Source organism: Sciurus vulgaris (genome assembly GCF_902686455.1).
Source record: "Sciurus vulgaris genome assembly, chromosome: 8".
NCBI lineage: Eukaryota > Metazoa > Chordata > Mammalia > Rodentia > Sciuridae > Sciurus > Sciurus vulgaris.
Window position 1 is genome coordinate 133,285,147 of NC_136468.1, and position 13,191 is coordinate 133,298,337.

Sequence of the window (13,191 nt, forward strand, 5' to 3'; positions counted from 1 at the left end):
TAGCAGACAACTCACATCCAAAGAAATACAAAGAGTAACCACAGGGGGAAATGCTAATTTCCTTTAATAATCAAAGAAATGCAAAATAAACCAACCCTGAAGTACCATTTTACTCCGGCTAAATTAGCAAATAAAAAATTTAAACACCCCCTACACTGATTAGGTTGCCCTGAAATTGGTAAACATAACAACTGCTGGAGACAGAAACAAGAACAACCTTTGGATAAGCAGCGGGCCAAACAAATATGGTCCCCCTGCATGTGTGTGTGTGTGTCTGGTGATTGAGCCCAGGGGAGTCTATCATTGAGTCACGTCCCCAGCCCTCTGCCTCCTCTTTTTGAGACAGGGTATTGCTAAGTTGCCATCCTCCTGCCTCAGCCTCCAGTCTCTGGGACTGTGGACACGAGTCACTGCACCTGGCATCTGGTCCTACTCTGATGCAGCCATCTAAGCTAAGGAAATCAGTTGACGGGCACACAAACTAAGTGCCTCTCAGTCTTTGCTGCAGCGTTATAGAGAAGTGAAAACTCAGGAGCATCTTAAACGTCAAACACTGGGGGTCTGTACTAGTGCATTTTGGTATATCAACTCAACAGAAGATTACACAATTATTAATAAGGTGATTATGAAGTCTGGGCAGAAAAATGGGACATGATCTTACAATCATGTTAACTGCAAAAGCAGGAAGCAAGGCTGCATGCTCCACGTGACTAGGAGAATAAATGTGTGCGCATGGACAAGACCTAGAGGGGATTCCGTAAAATAAAAATAGCTGCCTTGTTAAGTGATGGGATTTGCGTGATTTTTGTTCCAAAATTTCTTGTAACTCTGCTCTACTGCTTTGACAATCAACAACCACAGAGCTTCAACCAACCCTCATAAACTACACCACAGTTCTAAGCCAAGCTACTGTTTATCAGCAGTTCAAAATGAGCTACGTCATGGATACAAAGGAGTTCCAAATGAGGGGTGTCTAAGGGTAGCCTGAGGTGGTGCAGCCCGAGTGGGGCTGGAGGGGCAGCTGAAGAAGTGGAGGACTTAGGGTATGCTTCCTTCTTGCTCTTGGTTTACTGTGCACCAGAGTGCCCGCTCTGCAGGGGTGACCAACACCTGCATAAGCACAAGAATCTGAGCATCACCAAGACTGGCTCCCGTCGGAGTTGAAAGAAAGGGGCATTGAGACGGGGAGCTGTCGAATCCCTGCCTCTGCAATTTTCTCAACTTTATGTCACCCTTCACTCACTCACTCACTCACTCACTCACTCACTCACTCACTCAGCAAACACGAGCTAGCCTGTGGTGGCCGCAGGGGCGGGGAGAGAGAGAGGAAGCCAGCTCCACCCTTAGTACAGAACCAGAGGGTGGCAGTCATGACACGAATCATGTCAGGACACATGATCGATGCTGAAGTCAGGGCCACTCCATGGCCCCACTTCCCCCCACCTGCCGTGGAGGTCGCCCTGCCACAGGAGTCCTGCCTACTCCTGGGACTGCCAGCTCTTTGACATTAACTGGACTCAGGGTTCTGGGTACATCATTTAGACTCACTCCGCTGTATTTAGTTCTGGAAATCATAAGGAGAGTTAATAACAGTGACAGTAATGTTAGAGGGTGGTGATAGGATCAAATGACATAAAATATGAGCAAGTGCACTGTAAACTGTAAGTGAAATTAGTACCAACATTACTAATGCTTCCAGGAAGGGGGATTCTTGAGGTGGTAGAGGTAAATTAGGTGGTACAGTAATTCTGTGTGTATTTATGAGTAAAATATTCCATAATCTTAAAATAACTAAATCATAGTACATCTATAGAATGGAATAACATGATAAAATCAAAATGGTAAAGGAGACATTTATGTATTGACATGGGAAGTGATTTATATTAAAGAGATATATATGGACACCAAGCCACATTTTGATAAAGAATAACAGGGCATGTGTGTATGCACACATATTTACTTTTTGTGTGTGGTGGTGGTAGTAGGATTAAAGGTTTTGTTTTTTTTTTTCTTTTGACTTATCTGTTTTTTATTTATTTATTTTTTTCCATAAGGAACACATAAGCCTTGGTTTAAAGTAGTTTTAAACTCTGATCCAATAGGAGAATAACATTCCCGGGACTGATCGGGAATCACTGCCTGGGGTTGCTGTCCCAGCTGGAGGTGGCTGGAAGGATAGCAGTTTTTCAGAATCTGCCTCAAGGTTAGAAACACTAAGGGGCCCAAGAGGAAATTAATACCTCAGCAACACCTGGGGTTCTTTTTTTTTTTTTTTTTTTAAATGATCGTAGTTGTTAATGGCTCTTTTATTTAATTTATTTATTTATATGCAGTGCTAAGGATCAAACCCAGGGCCTCACACATGTCAGGCAAGCACTCTACCACTGAGCCACAACCCCAGCCCCTACGATCCTTTTAATAATGAAAAATTATTAGTGACAGAAATATTTCATTTCTAAAGACCTGAATTTAACCCATATTTCTAAGCTTTTATCTAAAACAGAAAACTTTCTGAATTCAAATTTTCAGTGTCTTGAGAGGATGGATCACTTGCCCCTCCCCGCTTCTGTATTCTAAGATGGTTGAATTATCTGCCCAGCCAAGGCTCTAAGCTTAGGAGCAGAGTGCAGCTGGGAAGGGTGGCAGAGGGCCTAGATCTCCCACAGCACCCTTTCTCCCACTGGGTATCTTGCAGTGTTTTTGGCACCATAGCACTGGATTATTTCCATGATATTCTCTCTCTCCCTCTCACCACCCCCCTCTCTTTCTGTCTCTGTCTCTTCCCGGTACTGGGAATTGAACCTAGGGGCACCCTACCACTAAGATGCATCCCCACATCCTCAACCCCCACCTTTAAAATATAATTTTAGACAGGGTGGGGCTTGACCTTGCGGTCCTCCTGCCTCAGCCTCCCAAGTTGCTGGGATGACAGGCGCAGGCCCCAGTGCCTGGCTGCAGTGATTTTTGTAAGCCAATACAATCACGTGTTTGGTTGCTAAAATGACAGGGGAAACAATAACAGGCCTTCAGAGAAGGCCATTAGAGGCAGCCTGGGACCAAAGACGAGGCCTCCTTGCTAGCCCCCCTTCTCCAGGATCAAGTTGTACCCCATTGTTCAGGAAGCTAAGCCTCAGGAAGATGCTCGATGACAGAAAAGTCACAGGGCTTCAGAAAAAAACAGAAGTCCTGCTTTACAAGCCGGGCTCCTGCCACATTCAGACGCGTGTCTTTGAGACAATGTCTCTGAACCTTTGCTTTCCTATTATTATTTTAATTGAAAGTCTTTTGGCATTTTTTGCTTTCTTCCTTATAAGGTCAGGTTATGATCATCTCAAAGATAGGGTATGCATGCAGCCAGGCATGGAGGTGCACACCTGTAATCCCAGCTACTCAGGACGCTGAGGCAGGAGGATCACAGATTTGAGGCCAGCCTTCACAATTTAGAGAGACCTGTCTCAAAAAAAAAAAAAAAAAAGATGGGAGACGGAATGTAGCTCAGTGAGAGAGTGGGGTTCAGTCCCCAGTTCTACAAAAAGAAAAACAAAAAGCAAACGAAACCACCAATATGCTTTGTGAACATATAACATGGCACGAGCAGTATTTGGAGAATGAGAGAAAGGGAAGGAACTGTTTCTCTCCCTCTGGCCTTAAAGTCTGGGCAGTTAATAGGGAGCAGTTGGTAGATAATGGCTACCCAGGGCTCAATGATTTGCGAAGGGAACTGCCTGCTGCTTATAGCAAAGTGATCTGACCGGCAGCCAGCTTCCCCAGGCCTCCTCCCCCAGCCTCCGACCTGCCTTCCCAGGGCCTCTGAAGACTCAGAGGAAGAGTTTCAAAACAAAGCCCTGTGCAAGAGTGAGAGGTGGACCTGGCTGGACTGGGCATTTTTTTTTTTTTTAATCTGCCCTGTGTCTCTGCTGTCCCTGCCGCTGCCAGTCTGAGGAATTCTGAAGGCAGCCTTTCTTTGTTGAGCGACATGAAAGCGGCCCTGAGAGCAGCCAGCGGGGTGACTGCACATGCTGAGGGGATAATCTGCAGATCCTCCTTCCCTTTCCAGACCACAGCTTGATTTTCCAGGGACGTCACTCAGATGAAGACTTACAGAGGGCCTGTCAGCAGGGGCGTGCGAGGTGACAACGTGCTGCAGGGAGGGAATTAAATGAAGATTAGTGGGGCAGAAGACCCTCACAAAGCCAGGCTCCCACCAGGGCGTGTGGACACGTGGTCATGAATCCACCCATCGCCAGAGCAGGCCTCCTCCTGGGGTCACTGCCTCCTTCAGAGGGTGTGGTGGTGAGGCTGGGGAGACCGGGCTTAGGAGAGGCTGGCACACGGACCTGGGACAGAGGGAGCGCTCACAACATCCTGTTTTTATTATTAACCATTAAGAGCAAAGACCCAGGGAGGTGCCAATGAGACAAGTCAAACAGAAACAATTTCAACTAGAAGTAGGACATTCAGCATTTCAGCAGTGACTCCTGGCTGCCTTTTCTCTCGTGAATTCTCTGAATATCAGGCCTCAGTGTACCTCCATGGGCAATGGGTGCAGTCTTCTCATTTACTGAAAATATTCCCATTATAATTATTCATGCTGCACAACCCAAATGGGGCTTAAAGAGCTGACCTACCCTTTTGCTTTCAGCTGAGCTGAGATCTGCTCCATCTGGCGATGCCCAGCAGGAAACACAGGGTCTGGGGGCTGGCAGGGACCCCCCACAGGCTCGCCTTGTAAATGACGTGGGCAAAGCCCAGCACGAGGAGGTGAGTTAGTGGGAGAGGCTGGACAAGAACCCTCAGACCCCCCACCTTAGCTGTACCAACCCATCTGCTTCCACCAAGGACACGTGGGACATGGGCAGTAGCAGCACTTTATAAAGTTCTCATCAGAAGTACATGTGGAAATATTTATAAAGGAAACAGTACGGTTTCTACAGCTTGCTTTACAAATACTCCGGTGGTAGCAAGGCGAAGAGGGACGGTGTGTGTGTGCGTTTATGAAAGATGAAACAAGATTAGCAGAGGCTGATAACTGGGTTACAAGTACGTGGATTCATTACACTATTCTCTACCTGTGAAAATGTCCATAATAGAAAGTAAAATGATGAAGACCGGCAGAGAAGTTTGCACTGCATTTTTTCTTAAGTGGGGACTGAACCCAGAGGTGCTTTACCACTGACCTACATCCCTAGCCCTTTTTATTTTATACTTTGAGACAGAGTCTCACTAAGTTGCTGGGGTTGGCCTTGAACCTATGATCCTCCTGCCTCAGCCTCCTGAGTCGCTGGGATAACAGGCGGGAATCACCTGGCCTGGCTAACGCTGCATGTTCTTGTGTAACTCGCTGTGGATCAGGAAACTTTTCTGAGTGGCTTCGTCCTAATGTGGAAGGTTAAGTCCATTTTTCTGTCTTTGGGACCTCAGTAGAGGAAGAATGCAGCTGGCCACTCCAGCCTCCTTCATACTGCTCTCCAGCACACGGAGAGGACGTGTGTGGACTGGAAGCAACACAGGCCTTTATCCTACTGATTTCACTTGTTTATAATAATGGTTCTCAGTTTATCTTTTGTTCTGAATGATCTTAAAGGATGGGTTGGTATTTTGTTTAGGGTGAGAGGGGACAGTAAAAACAGCCCGGGCCCCCTGCTCATGGTAAGAGCCCTGACTATTCCACCTGCTCCTCCTCTACACCGGGAGGAGTGGCCCTGAGCACCCATTGTCCCGACCCTAGACACCTTCAGGTTCCTGGATCACCTCCTCTCAAGTGTCCACATGTAGTTCATTTACATTGTTCTTAAAATACCTCAAAGCCTGCGGTGGGGAAGAGGGGACGGACCTGGCCAGTACACAGGTGGCTGGAATCCAGGGCGTAAGAGCACCAGACGTGCAACTAACTGGATGTCGTACTGAACACGTTTTCTGGTGACTGTGTATGTCCCTGGAGATGAGTCTCCACTATTTTTGTCAGGGGTGTGAGACTTCTGCAAAGGTATGAGACCGTTAAACAGCAGAGTTCCCAAAATCACCTACCATGTGAAGGCGGCTACGGACACCTCCCTCCCGCAGCTTCCCCAGGACTGCTGTGCCCGGCTGCCCCCTCCACGACCTCATCCAACCTCAGAACGACCCTTCAGGTCCAGCTTGCCATCCCGGAGCCACGGCAAGTTGGAGAGCGTTCTCAGGCCCACGCGGCTGTCAGAGCAGGGCCGGTACTGGAACCAGCGGGACTCAGGAGCCCGGGCTCTTTCCGTGCTCCCCCTAGAATGCCGGGCGGTCAAGGTGCACAGGATTCCGCGCCTGTTTCTCCTCTGTCAGCTTCAGCATCTGAGCTGGTGGCAGCTGCGTCTGAACAGAGTGATGGTCTGACTACATCTGTATCTTGGGAGCAGTGTCCATTAGAGACTCAGGCCTGTAGAAGGAGCAGGGGGTACCACGACCAGTGGATGCCACCGCTGGGCCATCGCGCCATCCTCCAGCCTCATTACACTGGTCCTCTGGGTCTACCACACCCACGGGCTCTGCCTGTTCTCTCAGGGGCAGGTGAAGTCAGGAGCCCCGTTTCTTCTTTTGCTTCAACAGCAGTTTAGGATGTTTTCAGAGAGGGGAGAGGTCAATGGCTTCTGTCCCAGATCCCAGTGGCCCTTCCCTCTGCCTCACCTCTGAGGAGCCTGCTGGAACGACGTCAACAGGGCCGAGGGAATCCCTGGCTTCCCCCTCTCCCAGGCCCTCTCCACTGGAAATGACCTATTTTTCTAACCAAACTTGAAGCAATCCGGAGGTCCTGCTTACTCAACCTGAGGCCTGAAGGAAGCAGAGTCAGTTCTTCCGTGGTCCCCAACTGCTACCATCCCCATGTCTGGGCTGCATGCACAGTGACAAGAAGTCAGCCTGGAGCCACAAATATTCCACTGGCCTCATGCATGGCCCCACTTCCTGCTTCCTTACATAGAGACCGAGGCTGCAGTGAATTGTTCAGATGTTCCCTGGGCCTGTGCGCTGTAAATCCAGAGGCCATGGGAAGATTAATTGTGCCACAAAGTAGGAGAAGTAATAATTAAACCTATTAAGAAGGAGGTGGCTGGAGAGGGGTGCTCCGGTGATGGATGATGAGGTAGGAAGAACTAGGCACAGTTTTCCCCAGCAGCTCTGGCCAGGCCACTGTGGTGGGAAGCCCAGACGAGTGAAAAATGTGCTCGGCCTGCCTGGCCGAGCCCCGCCATTAGTCACTGTTTGGAAAAGCCAAAGTGTGCCTGGTTTTCATTCAGGATCACAATGAGAGGTGGGAGGCACCCTCATAAGTTAACAACGCGGGGAATGTCGCAGGGAGTTCCTTTCAATATGAAACAAACATTTCTTTTGTTTCAGGGCCTGGGTGGAATCTGAAATGCTGAGATAGCTGCTTCCACCTCCCGGGTGCTGAGGCCTGGAGCAGACAGTCCCACCTCCTGAGCACCTTCCCAGGGTCCCCTGGCCTGCAAAGTGTAGGCCAACTAAAGCGGCACTAACTGCTTTTCCCACCCAGCGCCAGCCCAGCCATGTCCGTGCTGTGCTGCCAGGGACACCAGCCCACACCTCCGGCTGCCCACCCCCTTCACATCTTCTGTGAGTGACTTTCGCACCCCATTCCCGGGTGTGGGTGGCCTTTCTTCCCTGGCTGCAGTAGACTACCGTCTGGTTTCTTCTCCTCCATTACTGCACTCAGGAGAAATCAGGCATGGCCAAGGGACTGGCTTTACCAGGGAAATGAGAGGGGAAGTGACGTGTTACTTCTGTGTGGAAGCGGGAAGACTCAGGCTGTGACACCAGGCTCCCCCTCACCCTGCCACGGGGGCTGCAGAAGCTCTGAGTCCCACATGGTGCAGCTCTGGGAAGACGGTTAGCCGCCCTCAAGGGCCACATGAACCTGCTGGGAGCCTCGTGTGAATCCAACGCTTGGATGTTTCAGGCCACTGTTCCTAAGGTGCCAACACACCCCGATGGATGTGCCATTGGCATGGTGCCAACCTTCTAAGCCTTTGTCACAGTCTACACTCTCTCCTGAATCCCAACAAGTCTGTGAGCAGAGAGACATCTACCAAGAGAAGTTTCCAGAAAAGCTTTTGAGCCATTTGCACCTGTGGACGCTTTAAACTCTAGCCCTGGATCTAGTGAGACCACTAAAATCTGTAATCTTGAACCAAATTACTTGGACCCAAGCAGAACAGGTTCAGCTAACTGAGGGTCAACATCATACCCTCAGGATTAGTTGATTTTTGATTAAACATTCCTATTAAAAAGAACAATTAAATCTATTATAATATTTCCTATGAAATTTTATTGATATCATACATTTTGTCCCAGAGTCCCCCATACAAAACCCTCTTGAGAAACTTCTTTTAGCATTCAACTTCCCTTCCCCTGAGGAATGCTATGCTCCCAGCTTTTGGGGAGTGTGAATTATGCATTTCTCTTTTTGCTTCGGCTGCCAGGAAACTCCAACATGACAACTGTGTTGCCCTCCTGTGCGGGGCCTTGGCACTCTACTTTTTTTTTTTTTTTTGGTACCAGGGATTGAACTCGGGCACTTGACCACTGAGCCACCTCCCCAGCCCTATTTTGTATTTTACTTAGACAGAGGTCTCACTGAGTTGCTTAGCACCTCGCTGTTGTGAGGCTGGCTTTGAATGTGGGCTCCTCCTGCCTCAGCCTCCGAAGAGCTGGGATGACAGTTGTGCGCCACCGCACCCGGCTTGGCGTTCTACTTTTACCGGTATTTCCCTAAGCCTGAATTTTCTATTTCAATTGCACCATCATTTGATATTATAAGCTAAGTAAATCCTTGAGTTGTACACAAGCAAGTCATCAAAAGCCGCTTTCACACCCAGGGCAAGCTCAGCGGCCTTGGCCTTGGTCATCTGCCTGCCGCTCCTCCACTCGGCCGCCTGAGCTCTGCGTTCGTTTGTGGGCCAGTCCTACAGGCTTTGAAAGCCCAGAGGTGCCAGTTACTTGGAGACTGCACCGGCCAGAGTCGCAAGGTCCCTATTTTTGGCTGTACAACTTCACTGTCACATGTGACAAAGGCAAATTACTACTTCCTCTGGCCTGGGGTTTTCATCTTTCTCAGAGGCTATTGTGAAGATCAAACCAAACAGTGAACGCCACAGCGCACTGCTCCATGTTCTAGGTCACTGATGTCACTGCAAACAGCTTCAGTCAGTGTGGTCCTCAACATTAACAAAGTGAAAAGTCTGCCACTCCTTCCAACGTCATTCTTATGGAGTGCAAGTCACTGTAAGGCTTAGACACATAATATTTTCTAAGTCAGTGCCTTGGGCACCAGCTCATCTCACCAAAGGAGAGTGCACAATTGTGGGCTCTGGGGACGAGATGGACAAGTTCTGCAGGTGATGACGGAAGGGGGCCCACTTCCTTAAGTGCATCCAGGTTTGCACATGGGTCGGAGGGGCCCCTGCAGGGCATTTGGAAGTGTGTCAGGGCAGTTTTGATTGTCGGATTGTCTAGGGGACCAGGAGGATGTTGTGGGGCAGGGGTGCTAAGCAGCCTGCCGTGGCTTGCATATGATTTGGACGTCCCCAAGGCTTCAGACCTTGACATTCAAACCCCACTGTGAGGTGGAAATGCAGTCCCACTATGGTGTCCAGAGGTGAGGCTTTTGGGGGGGCGACTGGGAGTGGATAAGTGCATCGGGTGGAGCCCCCGTGGGTGAACACTGGCGGCTTTTGAAGAAGAAGGAGAAACAGCAGATGGACACACACATATACTCCCTGTCCCTTGCCATGTGATGCCCTGTGCCACCCAGGACTCTTCCAATAAGAAAGCCATGGCCAGATCTTGGACCTCTGAGAGACCAAGACAAAGCTTTTTTCTTCATGACTTAGTCTGTGGTGTTGTGTCATTAGAATCAGAAAACAGACGAACCCAGGCTGCACGTGGGAAACACACCTCCTCCCACATGCCAAAAGCACTACAAAGAGAAACAGTGGATGCTCCGAGGTGATTTTTATACTCTGGAACTACTAATTAATAATCTGAAAAAACAACTTCATTTCTGTACTGTCATCAGTTGAAGTTGTTAAAATAAATCATCAAAGCTAATTAATTGGGAAGTCTTTTGGCTGGTATCCAATACTTTAAGCAAGTCTGAGAAACTGGAAACCTTAATTTTAAAATCCGGCTTACTGGCAGATCTCCTTCACCAGTTTCTTATCTGTGAGATGTAATTCATTAAGAAGATAAATTAAAACACCTCGATATATGGGCTTCCTCCCAACTTCATTACGATCATTAATAAGGGAGAGAGAACTCCTCCTAAATAGTAAGGTAGTAGTAGCAATAATAATGACAGTAATATACAAAATTCCCTTTTGTGATCTCATTCAGTGTCATATACCAAGAAAAACCATGTGATCCACAAACATGCGATTTCAGCTCAGAGTTCTCCCCTAAGCCCTGGTCTAATAAATCCAATTGCCTACTGGATGTGTCTACCTGGCTACATCTCAACCCCAAACTCAGCATTTCCAAAAATATTTGTTGTACTGTTGAGTTGAATTAAATGTAACATGTTATGGCATTGTCTGTTTTCAAAGCCCTTGGTCCTTTATAATCTTATTTCATTCTAGGACCAGGGCAGGGCGGCTAGGTCTGCTTCTGAAGATGCTCACAGAGGTCACGGTGTCCCTAAGTTGCAGATCTAGGACTGAACCCACTGCCCACAGCCTCCTGGACCAGCACTTCCCCCCGCTGGTTCCTTTTCCCCTCTGAGAATCTGAGGCAGCAATTTAGCTGTGCAGAATTCAGCCATGCAGTCTGCAATGAGGACAAAGCCCACCCCCAAGCAGCATCACTCCTTTAGCTGAAACAGGATGACAAGATGGCACAGTCTGCCCAGATCAACAGGGAGCTCTGGAAATGGACAGGAAAAGGGAGGTGGAGCGGAAGAGCTGGCCAAAGGAATGGCCCTTCAAAATGATTTCACTTTGCAAATTCAATTGCAAAGACAAATGGATTTTCTAGCAAGGCTGGAGAGCAAATTATGAAATCTGCTTTCCCAAGGCAGTCGGGTCTGAAAAGCTCCATTTTAAAAATTCACCCTGGATTGAGAATTCAAACTCTATGATTGTGTGAAGCGTTCTAGCTAGATTAAGCGTAATGCTATCAAAACAAGTGATTCATATATTCTGCTCATTTTTCTATTAGTACATGGGCTTGTGGTTAGGGCCATTTCAAAAACATGGAAAGGACCAAACGGGATTGCAATCGTGACAGCACTTACTGCTTTCAGCTGCTCTCCCCATCTAAGGGAGAGGGATTTACTGGGACTGGAGGCTCCTGAAGCTGACTTGATCAAGTGCATCACAGAGATGCCACTGAAACATGTTTTCCTGGAAAGCACTTGTGATCTCTTTCAATCGGAAACCCCACTTATCTCCTCTATTTGGGTTGCAGGCTCAGGATCAATAGAAATCACCCGAACTTGGGCTTCCCCAAACACTCATTGGTTCAGGACGCCTCAGCCCTTCTCCAACACATCGGCAAGGGGGTCCTTTCTTAGCCTGCTGGTCTATCCTTGCAGACCTATCTGTCTGCACTCCTATCTCCAGTCAACCACGTCTTCCAGGTACGTGTCAATAAAGGAACCACCCATCTTTCTGCCTCTGATCACATGGCAGTCAGTGGGGAACACGATTGCCATCAATCTCAAGACCGGAGAAGACAACTTTCATGCTGCTGTGGCTTTCTTTCAGTCCTTTTGTTGTGCATATTTTTACATCATTGAGATTTTATAGCAGATTCAAAATTGAACATAATAATCTTACTTTTTTCAATTATTAAAGTAACAAGTGATTTCCTCTGTCTCTTTTGGTACCAGGGATTGAACCCCAGGATTACTTTACCACTGAACCACATCCCCAGCCCTTTTTTTTTTTTTTTTTTTTTTTTTAGAGACAGTGTCTCACTAAGTTGCTTAGAGCCTCGCTAAATTGCTGACGCTGGCTTTCAACTTGCAATCCTCCTGCCTCAGCCTCCCAAGTTGCTGGGATTACAGGTATGTGCCACTGCGCCCGGCATAAATGACTTTTTAAAATGCTTGCAGGCAGATAGGAAAGGCTGTCCCCTGGCACTCATTTCCTCTTATCATCACCATCATCATCATTTGTGTGTATGTGGGGGGAGGGGATGGAACCCAGGAGCTCACGAGTGCCCAGCAAGTGCTCTACCACAGAGCCACACCCTCAGTCCCCAATACTTACTTTTACCTTTCTCCCTCTTTCCTGCCTGCCTTTGCTGATGGAGCTAAAAACCTAAATATTCACTTTCCCAGTGTCCCTTGCATCTAGGACTGGTCAAGGGCCAAAAGATCACTGTTGATGTAGAAAATACTTAAAAATACAGAAAATAACATATATCTATGTCTCTTTGAATCTATCACCATCTGTCTAGCCTCATGATTGTCTGAGATAATCACTGCTAACATGTTAGTGTAGCTCCCAATACTCTGAGGGGTTTTTGTTTTGTTTTGAAGTGGATTATTTTGTTCATGTTGTTGAGATCACATTATATGTGCTGATTTTAAAAACATAATTAAAACAAGACCAGGTTCTTAGAGGAAGATAAAAAGGATCTTGATGACAGCTCTCGGCCACTGGAGCTTTGCCTAGACTTAGATCATTCAATAGGGGTAAAGGATGTAGACAACCATTTCTCACGTTTCTTGGTAATGAAAATGGGCAATATGTTGTTCTCTACAGCTCTGTTTTGTGGATAAAAATTTGTTTTTGTTTATTAATTCTTCTGATAACGTTCTCATCAGGCAAAAACAACTAAACCACTCCTAAGATGCGCTGAGACAGAACCACGCCAAATGTGCCTCTGGGTCATGTCACGCTGGGTGAGAGACTCCATATGAACTGGGGTGGGGGTGAGGGACATGGAAGAGACACATTTTCAGGTAGCGAGAGAGGAGCCGAAGACAGGGTCTGATGGGGACGGCAGGCCTGGACTTGTCTTTGCAGCCAAGCCACCTTCCCTTGACCAGAGCGCCCTCCGTGCTTCCACCTCCCCAGGGAGTGCAGCCTCCACTGCGCGGAGCGGGTCCAGTGAGGCCGCTCTGCCTGGCTATCTGCTGTAGGCTGAGGGGCTGGGTTCCCTGCCGTTCTTCCTCCAGCCTCCATCTTCCTGTGCATCTGATCC

General features: G+C 48.0%; 1 protein-coding gene across 6 annotated transcripts in view; it reads right to left on the reverse strand.

Moving 5' to 3' along the window:
* The window catches only part of TTC28 (tetratricopeptide repeat domain 28), a 603,016-nt gene that overhangs the window by 99,176 nt on the left and 490,649 nt on the right, over positions 1-13,191 (reverse strand). The gene's annotated exons all lie outside the window — the stretch shown is intronic.